Consider the following 17,335-nt stretch of genomic DNA (forward strand, 5'->3'; position numbering starts at 1 on the left):
CTCATTGCCACTCTTTCCTAATTAAATGTTATTTTCTATATAGCATACCTAGTAATACAAGAGGCTTTGGGTGTTTTTGGGGTCTTTTGCTATGATCACTCCATATCTGACACTGCCATTAGGTTGACTAGCAATTACTCAAATATCATTGATTCAGAAGTAGTTCACTATCTCCATTTCGTGTCTCTTCTCTCTCCTCAAGCTGATCTTTCTGAGATCATCTCATATCAGTGGAGGACCATTGTTTTTTTTTTAATACATTTTTATTGTTAAAATCTTGTACAGAGGGGTTACATTTACATAGGTGAGGAAATGAGTACATTTCTTATTGAGTATTGTATTGATCAAATGCTCAAGAAGTTTGTGTTTGGGGTAAGTAGTAGGTTGAGTTTTGGATTAAACCTTCTTTTTAAATTGAAGTGCTTGGGCTGATTTTATATTTTTCCATCATTTCTTGAATGAGTAGGAGAGAGCCAGGGTGGTATGACCAGTCAAGAATGTAGCAGGATGGCTAGGTAATTATACATTAAACCTTTAATCCAAGCGACTCAGGCAATTGAGATTTGAGGATGCAATGATGCAATGATGGGCAGGAAACTCAGTAAAAATCTTTTCCACAATTAAGTACCAAAAGAGCTGGAATGCGAGCTGTGACTCAAGTGGTAAAGTGGTAGTTTTGAGAATGAATACTCTGGAAACATTCCTAGTGGCAGAGTTCAAGTACTGGTTGAAAGACAAACAGACAGACAGACAGGAAAGAAAGAAAGAAAGAAAGAAAGAAAGAAAGAAAGAAAGAAAGAAAGAAAGAAAGAAAGAAAGAAAGAAAGAAAGAAAGAAAGAAAGAAAGAAAGAAAGAAAGAAAGAAAGAAAGAAAGAGAAAAAGGAAGGAAGGAAGGAAGGAAGGAAGGAAGGAAGGTAGGGAGGAAGAAAGAAAGATAGACAGGAAGAAAGAGAGAAAGAGAAATAGAGAAAGGAAGAAAGGAAGAAAGAAAGAAAGAAAGAAAGAAAGAAAGAAAGAAAGAAAGAAAGAAAGAAAGAAAGAAAGAAAGAAAGAAAGAAAGAAAGAAAGAAAGAAAGACAGAAAAGAAAGAAGGAAAGAAATAGAGAGAGAGAGAAAGAAAGAAAGAAAGAGAGAGGGGCGAGGATGGGAGGGAGGGAGGGAGGGAGGGAAGGAAGGAAGGAAGGAAGGAAAGAAGGAAGGAAGGAAGGAAGGAAGGGAAATAAACAGAAAAAAGAGAAAGGTAAGAAGGAAAGAAGAAGAAATGTGTGAAAGAAAGAGAATTCACGTGAATGTATTTTGATACGGAGAGTTATACTAGTTGATATTGAGAGCAATACAGGTCAACTGGTGAATCAGGGAAATTTAGTAGCTTGAGTAGAGGAGGATGTGAGGAAAGAGAAATATGGAACCCAGGCTAATAGTGATTCTCACTCCTCACCAAACATGGAACAGAGTGTCAGGTGTGCAGATCATCAGTTTGCCAACACCCAGAGAAACCACTGCCTGATGAAAACTGAGATCTTCCTTGCTTATGAAGAACCCTTGGGCATGGCTCTTGTCTGCATGGCTCTCTGCTGCTCTGCACTAACAGCTGCTGTTCTAGAGGTGTTTATCAAGCACCAAGACACCCCTATTGTCAAGGCCAATAACCCGGCCCTCAGCTACATACTGCTCATCTCCCTCACCTTCTGCTTCCTCTGCTCCTTGCTCTTCCTTGACCGTCCCAACACAGCCACCTACATCCTCCAGCACACCACATTCGCATTGGTCTTCACCGTGGCTGTCTCCACAGTCCTGGCCAAGACCATCACTGTGGTTCTGGCCTTCACACTTACTGCTCCAGGGAGAAGCGTGAGACCGTGCCTGGTGTCCGGGGCTCCTAACCTCATCATTCCCATCTGCAACCTCATCCAGGTGACTCTCTGTGGTCTCTGGCTGGGAATCTCTCCTCCCTAAATTGACACAGATGCACACTCTGAATATGGCCATGTCATCATCCTGTGCAACAAGGGTTCCCTCACTGCCTTCTACTGTGTCCTGGGATACCTGGGTGCCCTGGCCTTGGTCAGCTTCACTGTGGCTTTTCTGGTCAGGAACCTGCCTGACACCTTCAATGAGGCCAAGTTCCTGACCTTCAGCATGCTGATGTTCTGCAGTGTGTGGCTCACCTTCCTGCCTGTCTACCACAGCACCAAGGGGAAGGTCATGGTGGCCATGGAGGTCTTCATCTTGGCCTCCAGTGGAGGCCTCCTGAGCTGCATCTTTGCCCCCAAGTGTTACATCCTCTAGACAAGACCTGAGAGAAATTCACTGCACAGGTTTAGGGAGAGACCAACTGAAAGAAATAAATATTAAGATGAACATAAATTTTGTCTTTGATGCTTAGAGGTTCTGAGACAAATCTACACAATTTGGGCAGGCAAAAACCATTTTAATTCGTTCATTTTGCGGGTTATGTTAGAGTTAGAGCAAGATTCCAACTAGACTGTGTAAATTTTTATTTCCTCCTGGACATCCTTTGCTTCCTCCAATGTAATCTGCCTTTTATGCTATCAATCATCCTTTTGATTACAAATCTACTGTGATTCTTACTTTCCCTATACGCAGGCTATAGCACTGCTTGAATATCATTATATTGCTCAGTTCACTGATATATGAACATTCATTTTGGTGAAAGTTTCCATGCTTTGATTACCGTTACTTGAGTATATTTTCTGAGCTAGTTGTGTATTTCTGTTCAAATATTTGCTGTTCTTCAATATTACTGAGTGTATTTTCCTAGGAAATATCTCTCCATCTCCCCCTCTGTACCTCTCTCTTCCTCTCTTCCTCTGTAACCCCCCCGTCTCTCTGCATCTCTCTCTCTCCCCTCCAGAATTTTAGATCAGGGTATTAAGCAGCACCAGTTTCCCATGGGAATCTCTATGAGTACTTTTTTCTGGCAAAAAGGGCCAGGGCATCCATGTGACTTAAGATGAACCACTGGAGAAATAGTTTGATTATTGGTCATTATTCCTCATGAGAAGTTGAAGGTACAGAGTGCATGATGGTCTGAGTTGAGCCTTGTCACCTGTCTCTAAGGATCTTCAATATTAATAGATAGCAAAAAGAAAAGGATCCCAAAAGAGGGGAAAAATACATTAGATCATGCTCAGACTCAATATCTGCCCATGTTCTTTAAAAAGTACAAGAGAAGGAACAATTCAACCATTCAGAAGGCTCCTTGAAGAAATCAGACTCTGTTTCCTGCTTATTTGGACTTGAGGCTCCTTCACTTGCCATTTATGTTGTGGTTCTATGGCTTGTTCTATCCCACTTGGAATTGGCAACAGAGCAGTCAATGAAAAACCTAGGGGATAGTTCTCAAAATGCTCTAGAAACACTACTGGCAATCATGCTGAATGAAAAAGGCCCATTTGGTGACAGAGTGCAAGGGAAAGTTTATAAGGGAAAAAATGGGAATCCAGAGGTGAAAGAAGTTAAAGAAGGCCAAGAAGTGTCAGATGCTTTTAGTTGGACAGAGACAGGTGGTAATTGAGGAGGTTCTATGGTTATTATTAAAGGGATATACGGGGGGTTACAGTTACATAAGTCAGGTAAAATATACATTTCTTTTTGGAAAATGTCACCTCTTTCCTTGTCTTTCCCAGTTTCTCCCTCTTTTCCCACACACAAGTTATATAGTTCCTTTGCCCCAACTGCTGCATTTGTTCACTTTGTCCCTCCATTTCCTAATCAAATTGGAAAGGCCTCACCTCTTAATACTGTCATATTGGAGAAGACACTTTCAAATGACAGGAAAAAGCTGGAAGAAAAGCTGTAGATCTAAAGAAAGAAAAGTTCAGGTGGTAGAAAATCGTTACCTTTTTAAAATCAGATGATAACAAAAATCAAAGCAATGCTTTAGAAAGACTGATTTAACACTGTAATGCTGGAGGGGAGAATGAAATGAGAACAAACTGAAGAATGATTAAATTGAAGTAGAGATTTTGTATCTTTGCATATTTAATATAAATAATACGTGATATATATGTAATAGTGTGGCAGATTTTGCTAGTTTCCGGAATTTAAGTCTAAACTATAAACATACAAATAATTAACTAAAAATGGTACACTTGGGGGAGGATTCTGAGGATACAGACCCTTTTAACAACTACTGATCAGGTGGTTTGATATTTGGCTCAGCTGAAAGGCTGAAGAGAAGGAGGTCACATTGAGGAAGAAAACTAGGGGACAGGTTGTGAGTGGTCAAGTCCTGTTTTAGGATTTGGTCAAAATAATGTCGGCAGTCTCTAAATCCTTGAGGCATACTGTCTGGGTTATTTGCTGAGCCTGGAGAGTATCTGGATCTTTCCTAGGTGAAGGCAAAGATAGGCCTTGAGGTAGTAGGTAATGGGATAATAAAGAAGGTGTCGTTTAAATCAAAAACTAAAAAGATTGGGGAGTTGAACATGTGGGACACAAGGGTTGGATAAATGAGAACAGATGAGATAACTATGATTAATTTTTGAGGTTCCTGAAGCAAGCAGTAGGAGCCATTAGGGTTTTATTTATTCCTAAAATCGGGGTTTGTGGGAGAGTGAATGGGAATTAGGAGAGAGGCAGAGAGAAGCTGAAGGATAATGGGCTTTAGCCCTCAGCAGGTAGCAGGAAAGAGGAGATACTCATTTGGGGTTAAAAAAAGGGATGTGAAAAGCTTTAAGGGAAATAAGAACTTGGTCATTGTGGGAGGAAATGGGGAAGAGGTTCTTGAAATGTCCCAAACTAAGAGGATTTACTTCTAGAAGGGGATTTGGGGGAGCAGAGGATTGGGTTCATTTCACCTAACATCAACTTATCTGACCTTTTCTGCTTGTCTCAGACATATACTTGTTATTGCAAATAAGGGAAACCATGGGACCTATGTTTCTTTGGGCCTGCCTTACTTCAATTAATATAATTTTTTCCAAGCCTTTCCATTTCCTAACAAACAGGACAATGCCATTCGTTCTAATGGAGGCATAGAATTCCATTTGTGTGTGTGTGTGTATATATATATATATATATATATATATATATATATATGTATATATACATATATATACATATATATATACACATGAATATATACATGAATGGATCAAGAAAATGTAATATATATTATAATAATATATATAATATACATTACATATTGTATAATATATATTATATTATACAATATGTAATATATATAATATACATAATATAACCTCAGTACATGACTGGATCAAGAAAATGTAATATATATTTATAATATTATATATAATATATAATATGCATATTATATACATTATATATAATATTATATATTTTATAATTATATATTATATAATATGTATTATATAATATGTTATATATATTATATATTTTATATGATATATAAAAATATTTATATTATATATTTTATATAATATGAATTATGATATACATATAATATATATTATATATATTATTTTATACATATATATATTACATTTTCTTGAAACATTCATGTACTGAGGGGCATCTGGGTTGGATCTATACCTTGGCTATGGTAAATAATGCTGCAATAAATATTGTTGTGCTAGTAGCTTTAGTATGGTCTTCTTTGTGGTCTTTCAGGGGGCAAATACCCAAAAGTGGGATCGCTGCGTCATAGGGAAGCTCTATGTGGAGTCTTTTGAGGAACCTCCATACTACTTTCCAAGGTGGTTAAACAAGTTTACACTCCCACCAATAATGCAGTAGGGTCCCCTTCTGTCCACATCCCCTCCAAGATTTGTTGTTATTAAAATTCTTGATTATAGCCATTCTAACTGGGGTGAGGTGGAAACTTAATGTTGTTTTGATTTGCATTTTCTGGCTAGGGAGGTTGAGTATTTCTTCATGTGTCTATTAGCCATCCTTCTTTCCTCTTCCTAGAAGTTTCTCTGTAAGACTCTTGCCCACTTATTTATTGGGCCGTTGTTTCTTTGAGGATTTGTTGTTGGGGGATTTAATGTTTTAAGTTCAGGTATATTTTAGGTATGAGACCCTTGTCCATTGTATGGCTAGTGAAGATCTTTCTGTATTACTCTTTGAATAGCTTCCTCATGTTCATACAATTCCTGTAATTGTCTGACTGTTCTCAGCTTGCTCACACAATTCCTGTGTTTCTCTTTGACTGTTCTCAGCCTACTCAGGCAATTCCTGTCTTTCTCTTTGACAGTTCTCAGCCAGCTCAGGCAATTCCTGTATTTCTGTTTGACTGTTCTCAACCTGCTAACGCAGTTCCTGTACTAATCTTTGAGTAGCTTCCTCATGCTCACGAGATTCCTGTTAATCTTTGGTTTGCCTCCTCTTGTTCCTTATCATGCTCACACACTGAGTCCTTTGTAGGTTTTCAATCTTTTCATTCACCATGTTTACTAGTAGTGTTTGTAGAGCTTTTTGGAAAATCCTTTCTGGATTATTTATTAAATGTTCTGTCACCTCATTATCATGAGTGGGAGCTGAGATACCCAGATTTGCCATTCTTCTTATGTTTCTCTGGCTTGTTCTGCCTATTTGGTTTGAAACTAACTGCAATTTTGTGCTAGAACACTATTTTAAGGCAAGCATCAACCAGAGTCCTGTAGTTGCACAGTCAAAAAGCTGCAGATACAATCTAGTTCAACAGATACAATCTGTTCAACATCAAATAACTATGGGTAAATGGGCTAAGAACAGCACCGAAGGATTTGGCAGAAATTTATTAGATTTAGGGAGAAATATGAGGAAAAATAGGATTAGAGGGATGTGGAGAGGTAAAAGGAGAATGAATTTAACCAAATCCTAATCTCAGAGAGGGAAATGGATTGGACAGATCATAGGAGAAAGATTAAAAAAAGAAAAACTGGAAACACAAAAATTTAAATTTAAAAATTGAAACCCTTAAAATTATTTAAGTTTAAAGAAATGATATTTGAGAAGAAAAGGATAGGATAAAAGGAAGGGAGGGATAGAAAGGAAACATGAAAAACTAAAAAATAAAACTCTTAAAATTGCTTACTTGAAAATTATAGGGGTTAAAGAGATAATACAGCTGTTAAAGGAGTTAAGCCTAAGAGTTGTGAAATGAGTGATAAATTCCTGGATTAAGTATGTACACAATGAGCAACAAGGTCTAATAACTGATGACAGGTAAATAGTTGGGGTGAGCAGAACAGCAATTAAGTCACAGAAAAAAAGAAAGAAAGAGAGTTAAAAAAATAAAAAGAATTTTTAAAAAGACCAAAAGGTTAAAGGAGATTTTAAGAAAGCACACACACACACACACACACACACACACACACACACACACAGACACACCTAAAATAAAAATTATGAGAAAAAACGATTAATAGAAAACATTATAAAAATAAAAATTAAAAAAATAGGTAGAAAAAAGAGTTCTTTGATTTTGGGGGATGGGGCGGGGAGGAATTGGAAGATCCTGTATCTTACATGTGTCCATAACCAGTCTCTTAGTAGAATCTGTGGTCTGCTTGTGGTGTTTTGTTTTCCTGTGGCTTGATCGGTTTCATAAGTCAGTTTGTTTGAGCAGGCAGAAAAATACTCTGCTTTATCCAAGATTTTGTGATCATCCTCCCAGGCTAGTTCAGAGGGAAGGAGATCTACTTTGAGTATCACAAAAGAGGGAGCTGGCTGTTTCCTCTAGTTTGGAGATGCTGTGATGAGGCTAGGTTCTGGGTAGGATTGAGGCCTTTCAGCAAACAGTTGCTTTTCCCTGAAGGGCTAGCTCCTGAGACACTCACAGAGCCCAGCCTGGAGCCATTCTCAGGGTTTATGTTTACTAAGTTTCAATTGTTTGTCTAAGCTGCTGTAGGGAGGGACAGCCTCTGGCTCTGTTTACCAGTGAAGAAAGTCACTCTTCTGGGGACAGAGCTGACTCTGCTTGGGCAGCATGACTTTCTCTTCGGTGGAGCTGAGTCTAGCAGGTCAAGTCAGTGTCCTGGGACCTGCTAATGGCTCCCATTGTTTCCTTCCAAGGCCTGTGTTGAAGCTAGCTACTCAGCAAGGCCTTTGTCAGTATCAAATATGGAGATCTCTGGTGGTGGGGGAGGGGTGGCCTTCCCTCTTCTGTTCTCTGAGGAGTGAGGATGTCAGGGTTCTCCTCAAGCCAGAGCCTTGGTTCCTGGGCGGTCTCTGGTCTGTGATCTGCAGGATGAAGATATCTGTTCCTTGTCACTTCTTACTGGTGTTGAGTAGAATCTGCTCACGCACCTCATCTGGAGCCTTTGTCCCCAAATCTCTCTGTTGGTATGTTAGCTACTGCCGCTGCCACCACCGCCACCGCTGTAGCCGCAGCCACAGATACAAGCAAGTGCTCAGATATGTCTCCTGGCCTGGATTTTGCCACTCTGGCCAAACTCTCTGTACTGTAATGGCACACTTGGTGTGATTCTCTAGCCAAGGACTGTTCACTGGAACACTAAAACTGTTTTCTATGTGAGAGCTTGTTTAGCCTCTAGCTTCCCTGCTGACATCTTCCTCTGAATCCTCAACATATTGTCTTTTAAAGGAGGAGTCAGGAGAAGATGGCAGATTAGAAGCACCAACACTTTTTTGGTTGGGTGGGAGGAATAGGTTGTATGTTTTAAACTCTGGGCTTTGGCACAGTCCCTGTGCTCTTCAGCTCAAGGTGAGGGCTCTAACGCTTGAACCTCAGAGCCAAATGTGGTTTTCTAGTGATTTATTGGAGATAAAAGTCTCACAAACTTTCCTTCCCTGGCTGGCTTTGAACTGCAAGCCTCAGATCTCAGCCTCCTGAGTAGCTAGGATTACAGGTGTGAGCCACCTTTATCCAGCTGCACCAACACTTTTGTCCCCATGAATGTGAAGAATCAGAATACACAGGAAAGAAAGTAGAGCTGTGGTTCAAGTGTTAGAAGTTATTGAGCAGAAAAATTCAGGGACAGACCCCCAGCCCACAGTTCAACCCCCAGAAACACCTCAAACACACACACACACACACACACACACAAGAAAAACAGGAAATTCTATACTGTAGGGAAAAAAATAGAGGAAGAGCATTGGGAATCTCAACAAGAGCAAGGATAAGATCCACATGGTTATCTCAATAGATGCAGAAAAAGCATTTGACAAGATCCAACACCCATATATGATGAAGGCTCTGGAAAATCTAGGAATCCAGGGAACATTCCTCATTACAATAAAGGCTATATATGACAAACCAACATCCAGCATTATAATTAATGGTGAAAAACTAAATCCATTTTTCTTAATTCAGGAATGAGACAAAGATGTCCACTCTCCACTGCTCTTCAATTGAATATTAGAATGCCTAGCTACAGCAATCAGACAAGATGCAAACATACAAGGGATCCAAATAGGGAAAGATGAAGTAAAACTCTCCCTCTTTGGAGATGAAATTATCTTCTATTTAAAGAATCCCAAGGAGGGGGGGGAGAGAGATTTGGTAGAGGGGGGGAGGAGGAAAGGGGAAAGGATAGGAAGGGGAAACAAAGGAGGAGGCTACAATGCTTGATAAGAAATGTACTAATTATCTTGCCCATCTTTACAGTATTTTCACAATAAAAAAAAAGAATCTAACGACTCCAATCCCAATTTACTTGAGCTGACTTAAAACATTTGGCAAAGTAGAAGGGTATATAATTAACCCTCAAAAATCAATGGCTTTTCTGTATGCCAACAATCAGAAAAGCATGGCTGAAATCAGGAAAGCAACTCCATTTGTAATAGACCCACAAAAAATAAAATAACTAGGAATTCACCAAAGAAGTGAAGGATCTCTATGATGAAAACTTTAAAAATCTGAAAAAGGAAATCAAAACAGAACTTAGAATGTGGAAACACCTCCCGGGTTCCTGGATTGGAAGGATCAACATCTGAAAATGGCAATACTGGGGCTGAAGGGGGCTCAGTGGTAGAGCGCTTGCCTTGCATGCATGAGGCCCTGGGATCGATTCCTCAGCAACACATAAGAAAAGAAGAAAAAAGTCGGAAGTGGCGCTGTGGCTCAAGCGGTAGAGTGCTAGCCTTGAGCTGAAGAGCTGAGGGACAGCGCCCAGGCCCAGAATTCAGGCCACAAACCGGACCCTCCCCCCCAAAAAAAGAGAAAATGTCAATACTTCCCAAAGCTATCTACAAATTCAATGTGATACCTATAAATATTCCAACCTCATTCTTCAAAGAGATAGAAGAGGCAATCCAAACATTCATATGGAACAATGAAAGACCCCAAATAGCAAAAATGATCCTTAACAGAAAGAATTGTGCTGGGGGAATGTCAATACAAAATTTCAAACTCTACTACAAAGCCATAGTAATCAAAACAGCTTGGAACGTTCACAACAACAGACTTCAGGACCAATGGAATACAATTGAAAACCCAGAAATGAACCTACAGACATATAGCAATCTAATCTTCAATAAGAGAGCTAAAAAAGTAGAAGGGAAGAAAGACAGCCTCTTCAGTAAATGGTGATGGCAAAATTGGTAAACTGCTCATAGAAACCCAAAGGTAAATCCTTATATGTCACCCTGCACCAGAATCAACTCCAAATGGATCAAAAACCTTGGAGTCAAAGCAGACACTCTGAAAATATTACAGGATGGAATAGGAGAAACCCTCGGTCTCCTTGGCTCAGGCCAAAATTTTCTGAATAGAGACCCGGAAACACAACAAATCAGAGAAAGGTTGGACAAATGGGATTGCATGAAATTGCAGAGCTTCTGCATGGCAAAGGATGGCAAAACTACCAAAATCAATAGAAAGCCCACTGATTGGGAGAGGATCTTCACTAGCCACACAACGGACAAAGGTCTCATATCTAAAGTATACCTGGAAATCAAAAAATTAAATCCCCCAACAACAAATCCTCAAAGAAACAACTGCCCAATAAATAAGTGGGCTAAAGACTTAAAGAGAAACTTCTCTGAAGAGGAAAGAAGTATGGCTAATAGACACATGAAGAAATGCTCAACCTCCCGAGCCATAAAAGAAATGCAAATCAAAACAACATTGAGATACCACCTCACCCCAGTTAGAATGGCTACAATCAAGAACTCTAATAACAACAGATGCTGGAGGGTATGTGGACAGAAGGGAACCTTACTGCATTGTTGGTGGGAGTGTAATCTTGTTCAACAACTTTGGAAAGTAGTATGGAGGTTCATCAGAAGACTCCACATAGAGCTCCCCTATGACCCAGCAATCCCACTTGTGGGCATTTACCCAAATGATCACAAACAATACCATATTAAAGTTAACAGTACAACTATGTTTAAGGCAGCATTATTTACCATAGCAAAGACATGGAACCAACCCACATGCCCCTCAGTTGATGAATGGATCAAGAAAATGTGGTATATATACACAATGGAATTCTATGCCTCAATCAGAAAGAATAACATTGCCCCATTTGTTAGGAAATAGAAAGACGTGGAAAAAATTATATTAATTGAATTAAGCCAGGCCCAAAGAAACATAGGTCCCATGTTTTCCATTATGTGCAATAACTAGTAAATGTCTGACACAAGCAAAAAGGGCAGATAACTTTAAGTTAGGTGAAATGAACCCAAAGATAAGTATTCAAATATTTTTGCTTTCATGCAATTGTTTCTTACATATTTATAAGATTATTTCTTCATTGCTTTGTATGTCCTTCCCCCACGGTATAACCCCTGCTTTTACTGTATTTGATGTTGGTATAACTTGTGGAGAGTAAGGGAAAAAACAAATCATTTAAACAGGGATACAGGTGGAGCCATTGCAACAATGAGATGCACATGTTGCTATGTCAAAAAGGAACTTTACAACTTTAATGGGGAGGGAGGAGGGTTGGGTTGGGGACCTGGGAAAGATGGCAAGGGATGGGGAGGGGAAACGAAGTAGGAGGCTACAATGCTTGAAAAGAAATGTACTCATTATCTTGCCCAGGTAATTGTAAACCCTCCATACATTATTTTCACAATAAAAAAAGAAAAGAAAAAGAAAAACGAACTTTGCAACTTTGCCAATTGAGGGGTGGGGACGAATGGAAGTGGGACAAGGGAAGGGATGGGTAGGGGAAGCAAAGGAGGAGGCTACAATTCTTGATAAAAAATGGAGTCATTATCTTACCTATGTAATTGCAGCCCTTCTGTATGATATTTTCACCAAAAAGAAAGAAAAGAAAAAGAAAGGAAACCATTAAAATGAAAAAAAGAAAGAAATGAGTCATGTTGCTTAAGTTTTGGGGGAGCATTTTCTCAGGAAGATATATTTCCTGCCAGACAAATATTAATTCTTGGGGTAAGATATGCACCTCACAGGAAGGAATGCACCCTGATGTCTCTCTTTGAAGCAAAGATAGTGCTTCTGTATTTCTTTTTTTTAATTTTATTTTTGTGAACATACTGTACAGAGGGGTTACAATTACATGGGCAGGATAATGCGTACATTTCTTATCAAGCATTGCAGCCTCTTCCTTTGTTTACCCTTCACATCCCTTCCCAGCCTGTATGTTTCCTCAATTTCTCCTGCATCATTTTCCCCTAAAATGACTTTCTTACCTTAATATTAAGGGAAGTGGATGGATTACCTTTAAGCATGAGGGTTTTTTGGTCATGTCTGGTAACCATTTGCCATGCCTCATTTTCCCTGGATTACCTTGCATTTTCCCCTGAAATGACTTTGTTCCCTGAATCATAAAAGATGTAGATGGGTAAAAATCTTCTGTATTAGCTACTAGCTTTTTTAATTACTGTCAATTATTTACCCTGCCACAGTTTTCCGAGGTTATCCTGCCTTACTCCCCTCAAATGACTTTGGTCCCTTAATATTAAAGGACATTGATTGGTGAAAACCTGTTTCTATCACTGCATTAGGCTGAGCAGGGACATTGACAGTTCAAGTCTTGTCCTATCTTATCAATGGGCGACATGGGAAGTTCTGTTGTTGAATTGTCAGTTGGGGACAACTTTAGGAGCATTCTTAACCAAAAACTGGAAAGGAAGTCAAACAAGAAATTCTGAAGCATAATAATCCTCAGAAGCTATATAAGGTGCAGTAGATCAATACACCCTCACCTATTAATGCCATAAATATAAATAACAAATTTCCCCACAAGTCATTCCAGAGAACCATTAAGCAAGGCATTGGTTAAAACTAAGAGCAGAGTCAGACTTAGTATCAATTTGAGTGCGTAGAACCAGAGGGTCTGGGGAGATATTTGAGTTGTGTGGAATATACAAACAGCATTTAACCTTTACAGTTCTGCAGGTTCCTCCTTGGGCTGCAGGAATGATAGCTAAAGTCTTCCTGTTCTGCAGGAGAGTTTTTCCCATCCCATTGACTATAAGTATGAGAGTGCTATTTCCAGAAGAGAGAAGTCTTTGAGCTCAATTGCCCAAGAGTGGAAGTTAGTCACAAATAACCTCCCTTGTATAAAATTGGGCCCACTGTCAAAATGGGTTACTTTCCAATTCAGCCCAGGAAATAGTCATTAGAAAAGGTAACTTCTTATACATCCTAAGCATAATGAAGGAGCTTTAACAATTGTTCTGAGACTAAAGAATGCTATTTATAATTGAGTCAACAGAAATTTAAAATTGGAAACTTGATCACACCATTCAGGCAATGTGGTTAACTCTCCTTTTATTAATCTTGAAGAGGAATCTCAAGCCTTTTAGAGGCTTACAGGTAGAGAAGTCCTGTGAGACCTCGTGTCTACATGAATCTGAAACCTGAGATTGGGGATAAAGATATAAAATTTTTATTCTAGAAATGTGTATCCAAGAGGTAACAACAGACAATTTTACAGATGTGGGAATACTGAGAAGAACTGAACAGGGTCACTTCCATTTAGGTAAAAGTTGATCTGAAGAAATTTGAGCATAGAAGGGATTCAAGCCATTTTTGGGTGGGGATTCTTCTTAAAACTATTTATTTTATTGTAAAGATGCTGTACAGAGGGCTTACAGTGACATCAGTAAGGTAATGAGTACATTTCTAGTCCAACATTATTACCCCTCCTTTGTTTTTCTCCTACCATCCCTTCCCTCTCCCACCTCCCTCACTCCTCTCTCCCCCAAATACATAAAGTGCATTTCCAACATAGCGTCTTGTGAATATTATTGTTGCAATGGGTCATCCCGTGTCTTTCCTTCAGAATTTTCTTATTCCCATTTCCCCTCCCCAAATTTGATAAATGTATATACATGATTCAAGGTACTTAAATCAAATACAGTGACAACAGGGATATACCATAGGAGAAAGAACATATATAAGAAACAGAAAATCACATAGTACATTAAAAACAACAACAAAGGAAAACCTCATGTGTCTGTACCTTGGGGTTCATTTTGCTGAGCATCATTTTATATGGTCATATGTACATAACTTTTGAGCTTTTCAGATCATCTGATAAGATTAGCCTAGACATATACCAGAATTACAATTAAGGGAAACCATGGGACCTATATTCCTTTGGGTGTGGCATACTTTACTTAATCTGATTTTTTCCAAGTCTTTCCATTTTCTAGAAAATTGGGCAGTGTCATTCTTCCTGATGGAGGCATAAAATACCAATGTGTGTGTGTGTGTGTGTGTGTGTGTGTGTGTGTGTGTGTGTGTCACATTTTCTTGATCCATTAATCTACTGAGGGGCATCTGGATAGGTTCCATATCTTAGCTGTGGTGAATAATGCTTCTATAAGCATAGTTGTGCTGGTAGTCAAGCCATTTTCCTACAGCAGATCACTACAGCCTGCTTAGCACTCTGGTGTGCAAAAGCATTTCCCTGGTTGACTGGAGATCCTGAACTGTGGTGACCATTACACTGCATATCAGCTTTCTGTGAAGCTTCCCAGATATCTTTGAATGGGGACAAGATCTTAGATCCATGATTAATTGGGGTTTTACAATGCCAAGAAAGAATATTTAGAATGTATATGAATACTGCTTTACATCTGTGTGAACTCTATTAGAGCCAAATGGCCAGATGTCCTATTTTGGGCTTGTGAGAAGAGGCTTTTGATTAACTAACACTCCAGCCTTACCCTCTTTATCAGACCGGCTGAGTATATGTATCTGCTTCCATATCAAAAATTTACTTCCAATCATAGCCTTGAGCAGAGAGTAGAGGCTGCCCTTTGGATAATTTTAAGCTATCCCCAATTTCACAACCACAGACTTAAAAACAAAATCTTACCTTACATAAAAATAATAGGTAATACATATAAATTCCTGCCCAGTTAGAAGGAAAGCAGATATGGGCATCAAATAGACATACTTTTCAGCTATTTTCTTTTGACCTCCCACCTGTGCTTAGTTTTGCAAGGACAAGCACAAAGTGACTCCCTTTAGGATCTGACACCATCCCTCTTATGAATGCAGTTTCCACTGGCATCGGGATGATCACTCATCCCCAGGATCCCTCCAAGCCAGGACAGACTTTTTGTTCCAAGAGATTGTCTTTTTCCTCAGATAATGTCCTTACCGGTAATGGCGATAATGATGATTATGATGATATTATTGTTATTATCATTATCATTATTATAATTATTATTATTATTGTCGGTAGTGGGGCTTAAACTCTGGTCCTGGGCACTGTCCCTGTGCTCTTCAGCTCAAGGCAAGCACTTTACCACTTTACCCACAGCACCACATCCGGTTCTCTAGTGGTTTATTGGAGATTAGAGTCTCTTGGGCTTTTCTGCTCCAACTGACTTTGAACTGTGATCCTTAGATCGCAGTCTCCTGAGTACTTAGAATTAAAGGCATGAGCCACTGACACCCGGCTCTAATTGCTGTTTTTGCAAACTAGGATCTCAAACATTTCTTCATTTACTTCAGATACAGACCTAATCTTCATATATTTCATACACAGACCTACTTCAAGGTACTCAATGACTTGGTGAGGGAACTAGACAAGCTCTATGGCCCAGATATTAGTGCTTCTTATGTATCCACAAATGACAGAGAGGAAAAGTCAGCTCATTCCCTCTCTATCTCAGAATAGCAATCCAGTGTTCATTGATCAAATCCTGGTTCAGGAACTCTCCCAATTTTCATTATCTTCCTAACGATCCAAATTCTAATTCCATCCTCTTTGAAGACAGGCTCCAAACATATTACTGTGTGTACAGAAAACCATTCAATTCAACAAAGTATTGAGATTTCAACTTAATCCTTTGTAATACATGTTTACATACCTGAATCTCTGTGCAGGTTCAACTAAGGAAATGCCAATGAGTTCTGTCCCTGACTCTCGCAGTTGAGGAAATCAATACAATCCCCATCTGCTACCCAACATGACCCCAGGGTTTTGAGATCTATAATTCACATTATGTAGAAACTGATGTGTTAGAGAATCCATTGACCTCGCTGTCTGGGAAAAATCAAAACACCCCTAATTGCACCTGTAGGAGAGACAGCAAAGATTTAGCAGTACTCACAGGAAAATCAAGCACATCTGCCCAATCTTGACACTTCTGGACCTCTACAAACTTCCACAGGTGAGTATGGGAGGGGAGGGCAGATGTAAAGCTAAGTCCACCTTGAACCTGTCCTCAATAGGTTGAAGAAGTGGTGAAAAGAGGTGGTATTATGAGCCTCACATACTGAATGGCCTCAAATGAAAAAATCCCCACATTGGGTGGGCATCCACATTATCTTTGTTGGAAGAGATCAAAGGAGAGTCTATAAGAGAGCAAAGAATGAGCCCAGGCTCTGATCCTGATCTATACAATTCTACAAAAATCTTGGAGCATGAGAGATAATATTACAAGTGGGATAAGCAAGCCAGGCACTGGTGGCTCACGCCTGTAAACCTAGCTACTCAGGAGGCTGAGATCTGAGGATCGCGGCTCAAAGCCAGCCAGGGCAGGAAAGACCATGAGACTCCCCAAGAAACCACTAGAAAACTGGACATGGTGCTGTAGCTCAAGTGGTAGAGCGCTTGCCTTAAGCTTAAGAGCTGAGGGACAGTGCCCAGGCCCAGAGTTCAAGCCCCACAACTGACAAAAAAAGAAGTGGGATAAGCAAACTTTCACTACCACCACTGCAAGCGGTTGTTGGCTACTCATCAGGACTGTGACCCTGACAATGACCATCCTCTTCCAGCTATTGTGATTATTTTTCCCCCTTTAGTTAACCTATTGGTCTTTTGATCCCCTCCTGAATGACCATGGACAGTTCGGTGCTGTCAATCAGATAGTTGCCAAGGATTCAGCTCTAGCCCTGGCCATAGTCTCCTTGATGCTTCAATTTGGCTGGACCTGGGTGGGACTGCTCATAACCTCTCAGAATTGAGAGAGGAGATGGACAGGAATGGAGTCTGTCTTGCCTTT

Source organism: Dipodomys spectabilis, unplaced genomic scaffold, assembly GCF_019054845.1.
Source record: "Dipodomys spectabilis isolate Male_0828 unplaced genomic scaffold, ASM1905484v1 ptg000173l, whole genome shotgun sequence".
In the NCBI taxonomy this organism is placed as follows: Eukaryota; Metazoa; Chordata; class Mammalia; order Rodentia; family Heteromyidae; genus Dipodomys; species Dipodomys spectabilis.